This window comes from Rhinopithecus roxellana, chromosome 2, assembly GCF_007565055.1.
Source record: "Rhinopithecus roxellana isolate Shanxi Qingling chromosome 2, ASM756505v1, whole genome shotgun sequence".
Lineage (NCBI taxonomy): Eukaryota > Metazoa > Chordata > Mammalia > Primates > Cercopithecidae > Rhinopithecus > Rhinopithecus roxellana.
In genome coordinates this window covers 117707472-117723058 of record NC_044550.1, presented here as the reverse complement: position 1 = coordinate 117723058, position 15587 = coordinate 117707472, and positions in this window count along the sequence as shown.

The following is a 15587-nucleotide window of genomic DNA, read 5'->3' as shown; positions in this document are numbered from 1 at the left end:
ATTGGCTAATAAAATTGGGGTCTATGAGGACCCTGTTTAGGAATCTAAGATTACAGTTTCTTTAACAACATAAGTAGCTGCCTTATGTGCATGGATTTCAAATCTATTTTAACTCCAATTATGAATTTTAGAGAAACATTACATTTTAAATGTGTTCTTATTAGACTTAAAATTTTAATACTTTTTATACAACGTGAGCAACACCAGTACATAGTTCACCTTTCTCTAGCAATTTACACAGTCAACTTAGTACTCTTCATGCTTCCATTTCCCAGCTCCCTGTGATCCCATAGAATATGAGCAAAGGGGAGCCTCAGCACATGTCTGCTGGGGCCGCAGGAGTCACTCTGGTGACCACTACTCAGTCTCTGGCTAGGCTCTGCTAGCCTCTGGTGCTTCTATCCTGGAGAAAGTAAGATAAGCACGAGTCATGCACTAGCTGGTAATATTCCCGTCTTCATACTTGCAGGCAATAATATAAACCTGGAAATTGGGAATTCAGCATCTGGCTGAGTCCCATCTCCTTCATCCCCGCTGCAGCCATGCAAGCAGGCGGCAGAATTTATTTTTCCACCTGCGTACAGAAGACAGAAAATGAGCTGGGCTTCATCTTTTCCTTGTTAAGCTTAATGGGATAAAATAATATGTGAAAAGGATACATATTCAACCTCGCTCTAATTTCAAATATCGTATCCAGTGTAGTAAAATATAAACTAAGTTCAAGTATTGCCTCTACCATAGATGTGTAATCTTGGATGATCTGGTAACCCTCCCTGCACCTACACTTCCTTACCTGTAAAGAGTTCCATGAAAAAGTATCCACTTCACATGTTGGGAGGTTTAAATGCAGTAATTCATATGAAACACTCACTTGCCTGCACTGTAAGAGTTCAACAAATGTTAGCTACATTGTAATTATTACTATTACTTTGTTATTTAGGTTAAATTAGAATCTGTTGCATGCCAGGCACGGAAATTTTACTGTGTGCTTGTCTAGTGAAATGTCCAACTTCCAATAACACTATACTCACTGCCTACTGTAGACAAGTAGCTATATAACGGAAATCAATCAGCCCCCCTCTGGTGTTAGGAAATATGTCCATTTCTACAAACAGAACTCATAACCAACCTTATATATAAAACAAATGATGTATTTTTTGCTCCATGGTATGAATGATAGCTGTAACTTCTTAAGAAATATACACATCACAAATATCCTGAGTAATTTCTTCTTCCCAGGCTCCATAACAAAGTTACTCAACAGTTTGATATATCCTGGGAAAACAGCAGATATTTTGGGTTTTAGAAATAAAACGTATCCCACGCTGGCATCCATGGCTCCTGATTGAAGAAATCAAGGCTCTGGAATTGGGAACTCTTACCTGAAGATGTGATCGTGGCAATGATAATAAGAACAGTAACAGCAAATACATCTTGTTGTATATTACTGTAACCCTAATGCAACCCGTGAATTAACTGAAGTTGAACCAGTAGGGAAATGAAGACAACAAAAACTACACGGCCACCTTAAAGCCTCGACATTTGCTCTGATGAGCATCTAGCAGCTGATATGCTGTATGTCCCAGGCTAATCAGGATAAGTCAGCAGAATGTGGTAGGCAGGCAGGGCAAGGTCTTCAGAAGAACCAGTCACTCTAGTTGTGAGCTGTTTGAACTTGGGAAAGCTCCTTAATCCCTCTAAGCCTGTTTTCTCAACTATGAAAACAGGAAAATTGTTCTATTACAGGCCCATTGGAAGAGTGTGTGAGAATATGCCCTGCATTTTGTTTAATTTCCTTTTAAAGGCAGCCCCTCAACTGGTGAGCTCCTGATTTTATCCTTTTCAAAAATAATAAAGAGGCCGGGCGCAGTGGCTCACACCTGTAATCCCAGCACTTTGAAAGACCGAGGCAGGCAGATCACGAGGTCAGGAGATCGAGACCATCCTGGCAAACACGGTGAAACCCCGTCTCTACTAAAAAAATACAAAAAAATTAGCCGGGCGTGGTGGCGGCGCCTGTAGTCCCAGGTGGCTGAGGCAGGAGAATGGCGTGAACCCGGGAGGCGGAGTTTGCAGTGAGCCGAGATCGCGCCACTGCACTCCAGCCTGGGCGACAGAGCGAGACTCCGTCTCAAACAAACAAATAAATAAATAAATAAAATAATAAACAAACCTGTCCCACAGTAATTTCTCAAACTCCAGCTTACCGCTGCCAAATAACTGCAGCTTACTGCTCTGAGTTGCGAGTCAAGATATGGCTCCTTCATTCACACACATCTCTTGAGCGCCGTGTACCAGGTGCTATAGGGCGCACAGCAGTGTGGGGATGACAACAGCGAGCAGGCAGGCGAGGACTGTGCTGTCAGAGTGTTAAACTCATCAGCTGACACAGTCGGGACTCGCAGCATGTAAACCATACCCAGTTTTTCAAGCAATCGATTTTCTCTCCATTCTGCTCTTTGCTCTTTCGTTTATCTAGTGCCAGAATCTCAAATCAATAAAAAGTCGAGTGAAGCCTTTATTTGTCCACCAACCTCAGCATTAGTTTAGTGTTTATATTCTCTCCTTGTCTTTCTCACTTGGACAATTCTCAAGCCTCTATTTTGCTTTCCAGTTACATTTGGCTTCATTTTTGTGTGTGTGGTAACTGCCTCCGAGCTTGGCTTGGTCACACTTTCTATGTAGAGTTCTTTGCGGAGCTCCCCCGCCTGGCCTCTGTCTGTAATATCACCAAAGGCAGTAGTGGGCTTTGGCAGTGTTTTGCAAAGACCAACAAAGATGAATATGCATCACACTGAGGTCCATGAAACCAAGATCAGATTTTTGGTGTGTGTATGGCAAGGGAAGGCAGACTGAAGGGACTGAACTCTTCAGCCTTTGCATATTTATCACATGAATTTGGCAACTCATACATGGAGAGAATGAAAGCTCGCTCCCGGAACAAATGAGGAAACATTCGTGAGGAACTGAATGGGGTCAACAGGTAAGCATGTTTTGCCCATATTTGACTTGTGGAGAGTCTCTTCAGTTTACCAACCTTGTCACTCAAATGAGCACATTTTATATGTACCTAATTTTTGTGCAATTGTTTACTATAAAGAACATTTGTAGCATATTAAAGGGGCGTGGCTATTTATCCTAAGGTTATATGAGATTATGTTAGAGGCATTCCTTACTCACATATGAACATCTCTAGAGAGCCAGCATTGCCTCAGGAGCCAGAGCACCTTGGTTTGAATCTCAACTCTCCTACTTCTCCTCCTGTGACCTCAGGAAGTTGATTAATTTCTCTATGCCTCCATTTCACAATTTGTAAAACGCAAATGCTAATAACAACTATCTCAATAGGTTGTCAGAATGATTAAATATTAAACAAGTCAGTACTTAAAAGTATTTGGAATAATGTCTAGCATATACTAAGTGTTTTATAAAAATTTGTTATATAAATAAATTTTGAAATAACAAAATATATGACAAGTAAAACCAATTGATGAAGACCAAGTTGGAAGATGAAGCCTGGTGTGTAGCTTGGCGTAAGAAACTCCAATAACATAGCTATATTCTAAGTTTAAATATGAATGGCCTCTCATTACTCACAAGAAATTAAAATTCAAAGGAATTCTGAGCATGTTCATAAAAGATATATTCATATTAACCAAAACTGAAAACAACTCAAATTTTCATCAAGAAGAAATAAACTAACTCTGGTACATTTATATAACATAATACAGTACAGCAATAAAAGGAATAAGTTATGAATATGTACAAAATGTAGATGAATCTCAAAAACTTACTTTGAGCAAGAGTACATTATATGATTTCTTTTATATGAAGTTTAAAGTCAACAACATAAATATATGATTACTGAAATTAAAGGACATTGCTGAGGGGAGGGTGGGATGAGTTGGAGATTTTACTAGAAGAGGAAATGTGGTAACTTTCCAGGAATATTGGAACATCATCTGTCCTTCAGTGATGGTAACATGAGAATACACATTTGGGGGAAAAACCCTCATCAAATGTTCATTTAAGATGTGTGCATTCTATTCTGTGTAAATTATACTGTTATTAAATAAAAACTATACTACAAAGATAAACAAATCTTCAGTTCTGGTAATGGCAGGCTAGTTAATTCAGAACAAATCTCCCATTGGAGACAATGATTTCTAGACGAAACATTAAACCATTTTCTAGTTGCATCTACAAGCTATAAAGAAAATGAGAAGGCACTGGACCAAGAATCCAGGACAAATAGAAAATCTGAACAGGAGAGCACGGACTCTGGGACCATTTTTTTTTTTCAGGTGCATTTTTATTTTACTTTTTTATTTTTATTATCATTATTTATTTTATTTTAAGTCCTGGGATACAAGTGCAGAAAGTGTAGGTTTGTTACATAAGTATATGTATGCCACTGTAGTTTGCTGCACCTATCAACACATCATCTAGGTTTTAAGTCCCACATGCATTAGCTATGTGTCCTAATGCTCTCACTCCCTCACCCTCCAACCCCCCACTGGCACTGGTGTGTGATATTCACCTCCCTGTGTCCATAACTCCCACTTATGAGTGAGAACATGTGGTGTTTGGTTTTCTGTCCCTGTCTTAGTTTGCTGAAGATGATGGTTTCCAGCTTCGTCCATTTCCCTGCAAAGGACATTATCTCATTCCTTTTTATGGCTGTATAGTATTCCATGGCATATATGTACCACATTTTCCTTATCCAATCTATCACTGATGGGCATTTGGGTTGGTTCTATGTCTTTGCTATTGTAAACAGTGCTGCAATAAACATACATGTACATGTGTCTTCACAGTAGAATGATTTATATTCCTTTGGGTATATACCCAGTAATGGGATTGCTGGGTCAAATGGTATTTCTGGTTCTAGATTCTTGAGGAATCACCACACTGTCTTCCACAATGGTTGAACTAATTTAAATTTCCACTAACAGTGTAAAAGTGTTCCTATTTCTCTGCAGCCTCACCAGCATCTATTACTTCTTGACTTTTTAATAATCACCACTCTGGTATGAGATGGTATCTCATTGTGGTTTTGATTTGCATTTCTCTAATGATCAGTGATGTTGAACTTTTTTCATATGTTTATTGGCCGCATAAATGTCTTCTTTTGAGAAATGTCTGTTCATATCCCTTGCCCACTTTTTGATGGGGTTGTTTTTATTCTTGTAAATGTGTTTAAGTTCCTTGTAGATTCTGGATCTTAGCCCTTTGTCAGATGGGTAGATTGCAAACATTTTCTCCCATTCTGCAGCTTGCCTGTTCACTCTGATGATAGTTTCTTTTGCTGTGCAGAAGCTCTTTAGTCTAATTAGATCCCATTTGTCAATTTTGACTTTTGTTGCAATTGTTTTGGCATTTTGTCATGAAGTCTTTGCCCATGCCTATGTTCTAAATGGTATTGCCTAGGTTTTCTTCTAGGGTTTTTATGGTTTTGGGCTTTACATTTAAGTCTTTAATCCATCTTGAGTTGGTGTAAGGTGTAAAGAAGGGGTCCAGTTTCAGTTTTCTGTGTATGGCTAGCCAGTTTTCCCAGCAACATTTATTAAATAGGGAATCTTTTTCCCATTGTTTGTTTTTGCTGGGACCACTTTTGCTAGGAACATTTGCTACGAGGAAGAGATGGCAGGGAGACAAAGTAATCCTCGAACAGTCTCTTCAGGAAAGCAGAACTAAAAGTTGAAGAAACAGGCCTACCAAAATTGAGGACCATGGTAAAATGGAATGCTGAACACTTAGACCTGACATCCAGAAGAGCTGAAATCTAGCAGTAAGAATGAGTAAGCCAGAAGTACATCAGCCCCTTCAATGTCTGCAATCTACATGGGCAATAAAATTTTAATCCCTGAAGTTGGATCAAGGTGATTCAAGATTGCTAGTGCCCATAGGCACCTAACAGAAAGAAACAATGCTCTCTGGAGGAAGGTAATGTTCTAGGGCCTAAATTTTTCTATACATATTTTTCTGACAAGTTTAGGAGTCATTAAAAAATAATAAGGAAACAGACAGAAAGACATATCAATATGATTGAGAACTAGCACAAACAACAGATATAGACCCATAGGTATTTCAGATGGTGAAATTTCTGAAAATAAATGCATCAAGTATTTTATTAAGCTCATAAAGCTAGAAGTCAAATTTTAACATTTCAGCAAAAAAGAGGAATCTTTAAAAAGAACATCACAGATTTAAAGCAAAAGAAAAAAATGAAAATGAAAAAAAGAGAAACCGTAGAAATGAAAAACATAGTATCTAAAATGAGTAACTCAGTGTATGGGTGTATCATCAGCAGATAGATGTAACTCATAGTTAGCACCTCTGAAGACGTCAGGAGAAACTATCCAGGATGAAAGAGACAGAAGCAAGAACAGGAGGAATTGAGGATATAATTAGAAAACCTAACACATATTTAACAGAGGTCATAGATTTAAAAAATGGCCAACAGCAAAATTTGCAAATGTAATGGCTGAGAATTTTGCAAATCTAATGAAAGCTATCAATCCACACATTGAAGAAGCCCAGTGACTCCCAAGCAAGCTAATTAAAAATAAAATTCTGGGCCAGGTGTGATGACTCACGCCTGTAATCCCAGCACTTTGGGAGGCCAAGGAGGAGGGATCACGAGGTCAAGAGATCGAGACCATCCTGGCCAACATGGTGAAACACCGTCTCTACTAAAAAATATACAAAAATTAGCTGGGCGTGGTGGCGTGCACCTGTAGTTGCAGCTACTCCGGAGGCTGAGGCAGGAGAATCGCTTGAATCCAGGAGGCAGAGGTTGCAGCGAGCCGAGATCGTGCCACTGCACTCTAACCTGGTGAAAGAGCGAGACTCCGTTTCAAAAATAAATAAAATAAAAATAAAAGTCTGGGCTGGGCGTGGTGGCTCACTCCTGTAATCCCAGCACTTTGGGAGGCCGAGGCGGGTGGATCACGAGGTCAGCAGTTCGAGACCAGCCTGGCCAAGATCTCTACTAAAAATACAAAAATTAGCCAGGCACAGTGGCGGGCGCCTGTAATCCCAGCTACCAGGGAGGCTGAGGCAGAAGAATCACTTGAACCTGGGAGGTGGAGGTTGCAGTGAGTCAAGATCGTGCCACTGCACTGGAGCCTGGGTGACAGAGCAAGACTCTGTCTCAAAAATAAATAAATAAATAAGTATCTGATGTATGCTGAGGAGGCGGGGCCAAGATGGCCGACTGGAAGCAGAGGAGGCTCTTATAGAAAAAAAAAAAAAAAAAGCCATAATAAGTGTATGAAGTCTTCACCGGCAACCAAGGGATCCAGGTTCTCTCATCCAAATTGACTAGAAGGCTGGAGTGAACCACGGAGAGAAGGAAGAGCAGTGTGGTGCAGTGCCCACCTGAGAGCCCAGCGGGGAAGAGGAATCCCCTCCTCCCAGCCAAGGGAGGTGGTGAGTGAGCCGCTGTCTAGCTGGAGAAACTGCTTTTTCCACAGAACTGTGCAATCCACAGATCAGAAGATCCCACTCGCAAACCCATGCTACCGGAGCCTAGTGTCCCCACCCCAGAGCATGGGAGCATGCAGATTCTTTTTTTTTTTTTTTGAGACAGAGTTTGCTGTTGTTGCCCAGGCTGGAGTGCAATGGCGTGATCTCGGCTCACTGCAACCTCTGCCTCCCGGGTTTAAGCGATTCTGCTGCCTCAGCCTCCCAAATAGCTGGGATTACAGGTGCCCTGCACAACACTAGGCTAATTTTTTGTATTTTTGGTAGAGATGGGGTTTCACCATGTTGGTGAGGCTGGTCTTGAACTCCTGACCTCAGGTGACCCACCTGCCTTGGCCTCCCAAAGTGCTGGGATTACAGACTTGAGCCACCGCACCAGGCCACATGAAGATTCTTTTTTTTTTTTTTTTTTTTTTTTTATTTCTGAGAGGGAGTCTTGCTCTGTCGCCCAGAAGTGCAGTGGCCTCATCTCAGCTCACTGCAAGCTCCGCCTCCTGGGTTCATGCCACTCTCCTGCCTCAGCCTCCCGAGTAGCTGGGACTACAGGTGCCCGCCACCACGCCTGGTTAATTTTTTGTATTTTTAGTAGAGACGGGGTTTCACTGTGGTCTCCATCTCCTGACCTCGTGATCTGCCCACCTTGGCCTCCCAAAGTGCTGGGATGACAGGCCAGAGCCACCGCACCGGGCCTCACAGCTGGAATCTGCTTAACCCTAGGGAATTAGGGGTGGGGGGCATGCAGCAACTATCACCAGCTGTGGCTGCCTGCTGTCTAAGCCATTTGAGCTCCTTGTGGGAGGAGCAGCAGCCAGCACTGGGACTCGCAACTACCTAACACGCTAAGCTCCCTGGGCCGGGGAATGGCAGCACCAATTTCTATAGCTCCAGGCTATAGAAATATAAATCATTCTACTATAAAGACACATGCACATTTATGTTTATTGCAGCACTATTCACAATAGCAAATACATAGCACCAACCCAAATGCCCATCAATGATAGACTGGATAAAGAAAATATGGTACATGTACACCACGGAATACTATTCAGCCATAAAAGGGAATGAGATCATGTCCTTTGCAGAGACATGGATGAAGCTGTAAGTCATCATCCTCAGCAAAGTAACAGGAACAGAAAACCAAACACCACATGTTCTCGCTCATAAGTGGGAGTTGAACATTGAGAACACATGGACACAGAGAGGGGAACAACACCCACCAGGGCCTGTTGGGGGCTGGGGGGTGAGGGGAGGGAAGTTAGAGGACGGGTCAATAGGTGCAGCAAACCACCATGGCACCCATATACCTATGTAACAAACCTGCATACTCTGCACAGGTATCCCATTTTTTAAGACGAAATAAAGGAAAAAAACAATAAAAATCTTCCTTGTCAAGAACTGTGAAGAATGTAGACTTTATGCTATTTGTAATCTAGTTAAGTTAGGCTGCCATAATTTTGTGGCTGTTAACAAAACACTTCAGCCTCCTAGATCAGCCACTTTATTTCAAGTCACAGTACTTTATTATTCATGGCACAGCAAACAGCAAGAGTATAGTGTTTGCATCAGTTCCTCTTGCCTACAGGGCAACAACAAAGGGATGAAACTAGTATATGTGCTGCACATGCAGTAGTTTCATGTTGTGGCTCAGGAACTCCAAGCTTTGGGAACCCAGATCTTTTATAGTGGGCAGTAAGCTGACCTACACTTTACCCTGGAGGAATATAACTATGCTTATTATGCTGAACAGTAAACAAGCCCACCCTCTGATCCAAAGACATTTACCTCCATCTTCCAAGCTATTTGCTATACAAATATCCTTGAAAGGATAAACCTATATAAAAAAGGCAGCAAGCCACTCTTTTTGCAAAAAAAAAAAAAAGCACAGGCATACGAGACTCATGGAGAGCTGTCTGCCGATCTTATTCACTCCTCATTTTTAATCTTGGCTTGTAATAAATTTTCCCGTTATGTCCACCGATCTATCAACTTTTGTGACTAATCTGATCAACAGAAGCTAAGACCAAATACATTAAATTTGTTTTCTACAGAACATAATGAAGACACTGTTAACAGGACTCCAAACAATAGGATGAGAGCAGCCTAGACTATTGATTTCAAACATTCCTCCCAGAGTTCTGGACCCAATCAGCTGAACAGTTACTACAAACAAATTCTGACAAACCTGCCTTCCAGTGCTGAGGAGGTTTCATTGATCACTTCAGCTAAAGGTCGGGGTAAATTTTGCATCACCCTTTCTAATTGGAGGACTCTCGTTGTAGAAATAGTTACCCTCAGATTATGCATAAATAATGAGTAAAAATTACCCTCAGAGTATGCATAAATTGCTCTGGGGAGCAATTTCAAGTAATCAAGAGTAGCTTCATTTTGGAGAGATCTTTGCAGTCATCTGAGGGATACAGGATCTATTGGTGGTATTTTTCTCAATCATTCTTTAGGTGCAATCCACTTGGTTTTCAGGAGGAAGGCAAGGTTATGCATGGCTTCCACACAAACTGTGCAACCCCATGGATTCTCATGGTGTCCTCAAAAAGTGTTGTTCGAACTGTTGGGCCACTCCAAGTGATAGGTACATTATATGGGGATGGAGGGACACAGGTTGACAGTGCCTCTAATGTGGCTTCCCATTGGCTGGTAAATCTTAGGCTTCCCAGTTTAATTTTATAATTGACTGTAGTCCTTATTTTGGAAGGGACTGCCTGAGAGCAGTCAGTGTAACTTGTCCAGTTTATCCATACCATAGCTGGTGGCATTTGCCCACTCTATGGAAAAACTGCTTGATGGCTCAGTGTGGGGAGTGCGGAAGACATCTGGAGGCATTGACAAGGAGGCAGGAACTGAGCCATCTCCTGCTGTTTCCAACAGACTTTACAATATGGTTAAGGAGAATGGTGGTCAAATTGTGGTTAGAGCCCTTAGGCTGGAGATGCCAGACCTATTAAACTGGAAGCTGCCTACTACAGTTTGAAAAGTCTGCAACAGGCCATTTTTCTTTTTCTTCTGCAACAGGCCTTTCCTTCATAAGGAAGGCACTCAGGGCAGATCTGAAGGGAAAAGATCATTAATGTCTCTCTCTTCCTACACTTCCCAGGGTCTAAGGTGTTCACTCTTCATGTTTCCAGACTGCAGCTATTCCAGTAGCTCAATCTTTACCTTTTTTTCCAATTATCCTCTACATACACTCAGACTTTTTATCCAGAAGGGTCCGATGCAATAGACAGAAAGGGATTTTTATAAAACAGGGAGACTCATTATATCTTCAAGTTTAGCCTCTGTGGGCCATTGTAGTGGGACTTGACAAGCAGTGTTCACAACGAGTCATCATTACTCTTGTCATAGTCTGATTGTGTTGCTATAATAGAATACCTAGGCAATTTATAAAGAAAAGAGATTTATTTGGCTCATGTTCTGCAGACTGTACAAGAAGCTAGCATGAGCATCTGCTTCTGCTGAGGGTCTCAGGCTGCTTCCACTCATGGCAGAGAAGAGAGGAAGCAAGAAAGGGTGTGAGATGCCAGACTCTTTTTAACAGCCAGCTTTCCTGGGAACTATTAGATTGAGAACTCACTCACCCCTTTCCTCACACTCCCCGCAACCAGGAAGGCATTAATCCATTCATAAGGAAATCTGGTCTATGACCCAAATACCTCAGTTAGGCTCCACCTCCAACACCGGGGATCAGTTTCCACATGAGGTTTGGAAGGGACAAAAGTCCAAATTATAGGATTTCTCATGATCTACAAACATGCCATCCCCCAAAAATTAACCCATGTGGCTTAAGTTTAAATCTCCAGGAGCCCTTTTTGACTAGGCTGCCAGCAGAAAGGTATACTTACCAGGTTGGCCTGGGTTGCTATTAGGGGAAAAGAAAGGTGCATTATGCCAGAAATGCTCAGGGCAGAATCCTCAGCTTTCAAAACACATCTATGTCACTCCTCACTCATTCTGATCATTATCCAGAAGGTAGATGCGGATGTTCCTTTTCTGGGAATAGCCACATTCAGTGACCAATCTGCCTTCCCACAGTGAATCAGAAGGAGAGGAGGGAGATAAAGTCAGAAGTCTTTATTTATTTATTTATTTATTTTTATTTTTAATTTTTAATTTTTTAATTTTATTATTTTATTTTTTTTGAGGGAGCTGTTCCAAAGCTCAACAATATCCGATGCGTGGAAGCAGGGAAGGTCTGTCAAGTACCTTGACTATCCATGCACTATTGAGTAGCTTTGATAAAAAGCACACCATTGTCAGACCGAAAATAATCCAGAAAGCTGAACACAGGGCACAGTTTAGCTTCAAGGGCCACAGTGGTTAGTTGATTGGATTGTGCTATGGTTTGAATGTTTGTCCCTCCCAAAACTCATGTTGAAATTTAATTGCCAATGTAATGAGGTTGGGAGGTGAGTCCTTTCAAAGGTGATTAGGCCCCAAGGGCTCCCCATCATTGGTGGGTTTAATGCCTTAATATGAAAGCTTTCAGGAGTGGGCACCCTCTCTTGGTCCTTGTACCTTCTGCCTCTGGAGGAGGCAGTGTTCAAGACACAATCTTGGAAACAGAAATGGGGTCTTCACCAGACACCAAACTTGCCAATGCCTTGGTCTTGAACTTCCCAGTCCCTAGAACTGTGAGATATAAATGTCTGTTCATTATAAATTACCCAGTCTGTGGTATTCTGTTGTAATAGCAAACATGGACAATGGAATAAGATAGATTGCAAAAGACATTTCACAAATAGAAAATGTTAATGGTGGTGAAGCACCACTGATAGCCCCAGGAGAGGGTCAAAGCTCTGACACAGTCTGCCAAGAGTATGTAGGGCCATGCCCCACACCATGCAGCCTTACTTACGGAAGACAAATTAGACACCTTCTGATAGGAGTCACACGTATGAGGCAGTGGTGGCCTCTGCATGACAGTTCCCAGTCTCTGATGGCAGCAGTCTAATGTTGCCATGTTCAGTGTGAAAATGAATCTAGGAAAACTGAGTGGTGCAGACTCAGTCAGCAGCTTGAGTTGGTTTCATCTTATTGGTCTCATCAGGATGGGCCCTTACAGGCATCCGCATGAGTGACCCAGATAGTTCATTTGGTAATTGTGCTTTGTTTCCAAAGTTTGTGGCCCCTAAGATGAGTGTCTTTAATTTGCCAGTATGCAGTTTTCCAAGTGGCAGACCGAACAGCTAGGTTACTGGCAACAGCTCAAGAATCAGTAAAAATAGCTTCATCCAGGGGAGGGCCATCCTGGCCAGAGCTATGAGAATCTAACTGAATTATACCCACCGAATGGAGCAACCACGTTCATTTTCTGTTCTGTACCATTGGCACTGAGGCTGAACAGTCCAAGCAGCCCAATGGATGCCATCTGGTTTGGGCTTAGCCAAACTGTTACTGAACCAGGCCCAGGCACTTAGTTGATTATGAAAATAAACTATAGCTACACAAATATGACTTTTACAAACATCATGTTGAGAAAATGGCTTCCCCATACCAAAAAAGAATACTATAGAATTTCATGTACAAAGTTCACATAAAGGTGAAAGTGAACCATTGTGTTTAGGGTTACATATTTTGGTGCTGAAAACCATTCTAGTGTTTACCGGGTTAGTGATTATCTTTGGGGATCAGGAGGTATGATGGGGGGGGGGCATGTCCTATTTCTTAAACTTGAATGATCACTTTATAATAATTTGCTAAGATATATACTTGTTTTGTGCATATTTCAACAGATTGTTAACTTTCAAAATTTCTTAAAGGGGATGAATCCTTTAGCATGTTAACATATAAAGGAGTTAGAGTCCAAAATGAAATTCACTTGATCTTGTGAGTTACCAGAGTCAAATACATCTTAAGCTAAATTAAGATCCAAATATGATTTTCCTAATTTCTTATTCTGCTCAGGTTCAGTCTAAGGGATTCTCAGGAAATGGAAAGAGTTGGAATTCCTGCAGCCTTCCCAGCCTTGTCCTCATTTGCATGATTGTAATGCCATTAGGGCATCAAAAGCTGCATTCGCTCAATGCCAGGTCTCTTGTGTTCCTCATTTATCAAAGTGTCCAAATAGATACAGGACATATAAGATTATCAGCAGCCCTGGCCCCATACCCAACAAATGCAGAAAACAAGCCAATCCTCTGCTGATGGCAATTATTCCAGGAAAAATTACATTCCTACTACCCAGTATTAGTATTGCCAAAAGCCAAGGCAGAAACTCAGTAGTATCAAGTGTAGGAGTGTGGATACACAAAAAACAAAATCTGGGTTTTATCTTCACCAGATTGTCTGTCAAAAGATGCCAAATTGTACAGCATCTACAGTTGTGAACTTAAAGGGAAGAAATTTCTCAGCAAGAGCTTAATTTGAGTACTATAAATCTACCATATCTGGAAAAGAAAGTCCACCTATACACACTCTTTCCTCTTTCAGAGAGTGATGTTTGTGACTAAAGTCTTTTTGCAGAGATTTGAATGCAATGAAGACAGTTCCAGTCACCAATCTCATTTAAAGTTCCTTCCTTCCTTCCTTTCTTCCTTCCTTCCTTTTCTTTTCTCTTTCTCTCCTTTCTTTCTCTCCTTTCTCTCCTTTTCTTTCTCTCCTTTCCTTCCTTCCTTCCTCCTTCCTTCCTTCTTCCTTCTTCTTCCTTCCTTCCTTTCTTCCTTCCTTCTTTTCTCTTTCTCTCCTTTCTCTCCTTTTCTCTCCCTCCCTCCCTTCCTTCCTTCCTTCCTTCCTTCCTTCCTTCCTTCCTTCCTTCCTTCCTTCCTTCCTTCCTTCCTTCCTCCCTCCCTCCCTTCCTTTCCTTCCTTTCCTTCCTTCCTTCTCTCTCTCTCTCTCTCTCTCTCTCTCTCTCTCTCTCTCTCTCTCTCTCTCTCTTTCTTTCTAGATAAGGTCTTGCTGTGTCACCCTGGAGTGGCACAGGCTGGAGTGGCAGTGACCTGAACACAGCTCACTGCAGTCTTGACCTCCTGGGTGCCAGCAATCCTCTCAATTCAGTCTCCGGAGTAGCTAGGACTACAGGCATGCACCACCATGCCTGGCTAATCTTTGCATTTTTTGTAAAGACAAGGCCTCCCTATGTTGGCCAGGCTGCTCTTGGACTCCTGGGCTCAAGCGATCCTCCCTATGTTGGGATTACAGGCATGAGCCCCATGCCCATCTAAATATTTTACTTCCCATCCAGTAAAACATCATAATTCCTATTTCCATTTTGAACTTCATATATCTGATACTAAAGCTTTATGTATGAGCTCTAGAAGTTCTATGTATGAGCTTTTGTATATACATAGCTTTATGTATGAGCTTTATGTATGAGCCTCCTGAGTATCTGGTAACCAATCATTTTTAGTCTTGCACCTCAGAAGTTCCTGCCGCTGTCTTTTCTTATGGAACTGGTTAGGTCTAAGAAACTAGTATTGAGAGAAAGTGTTCACCAAGTTCTCCGCCTTCGGTTCACCTAGAAAATCACCCTCAACAAACTCCTGAACTGAAGCTGCACTGGGGAATTTTAATGCCTGTTCCCTGAGAGCCCTGGAGAGGCCTGTGTAAATGTCTCCAGCTACTGTCTTTTCACCACTTTGAATTCTACAATCATCTCAAGGATGTTCCCTCAATCTGGGTGGTGCAAGCTCGACCAGCAGCTTGGTTCATTCCTTCTATGTCACTTCACAGTTTATCTATTGATTCTTTCAGTATTTTTATATTTGATCCCACAGATCAGCCACATGAATTCAAGGTTATTGTTCCACAGTGCATCTTGCACCTCAGTGTAGAATTTGGGGCATCGCAATTTTAAGTGTGGAATCTCATGAGCGTTTGGTAGGAACAAAGCTGTCAGCTATCCTGTCCTGTAAAAGCAGCAGATACGTTCTGTGTCCTAACATCTAAAAGGTCTGTATACAGAAAGACCTTCCCCTATAATGAATCCTCGTTCCCTCTCGTGTCACACTAGCACCTATTGAGGCCCTTCGATCTGGAAATGTTTGCCAAGTGTACCCTAAGGGGATGCTGTAGCAACCTGTGCCCTGAGCAACCTTGCTGACATCCTTCGGCTCTGCTTCAGAGAGATGCTGTACACATGTTGTTCGCTT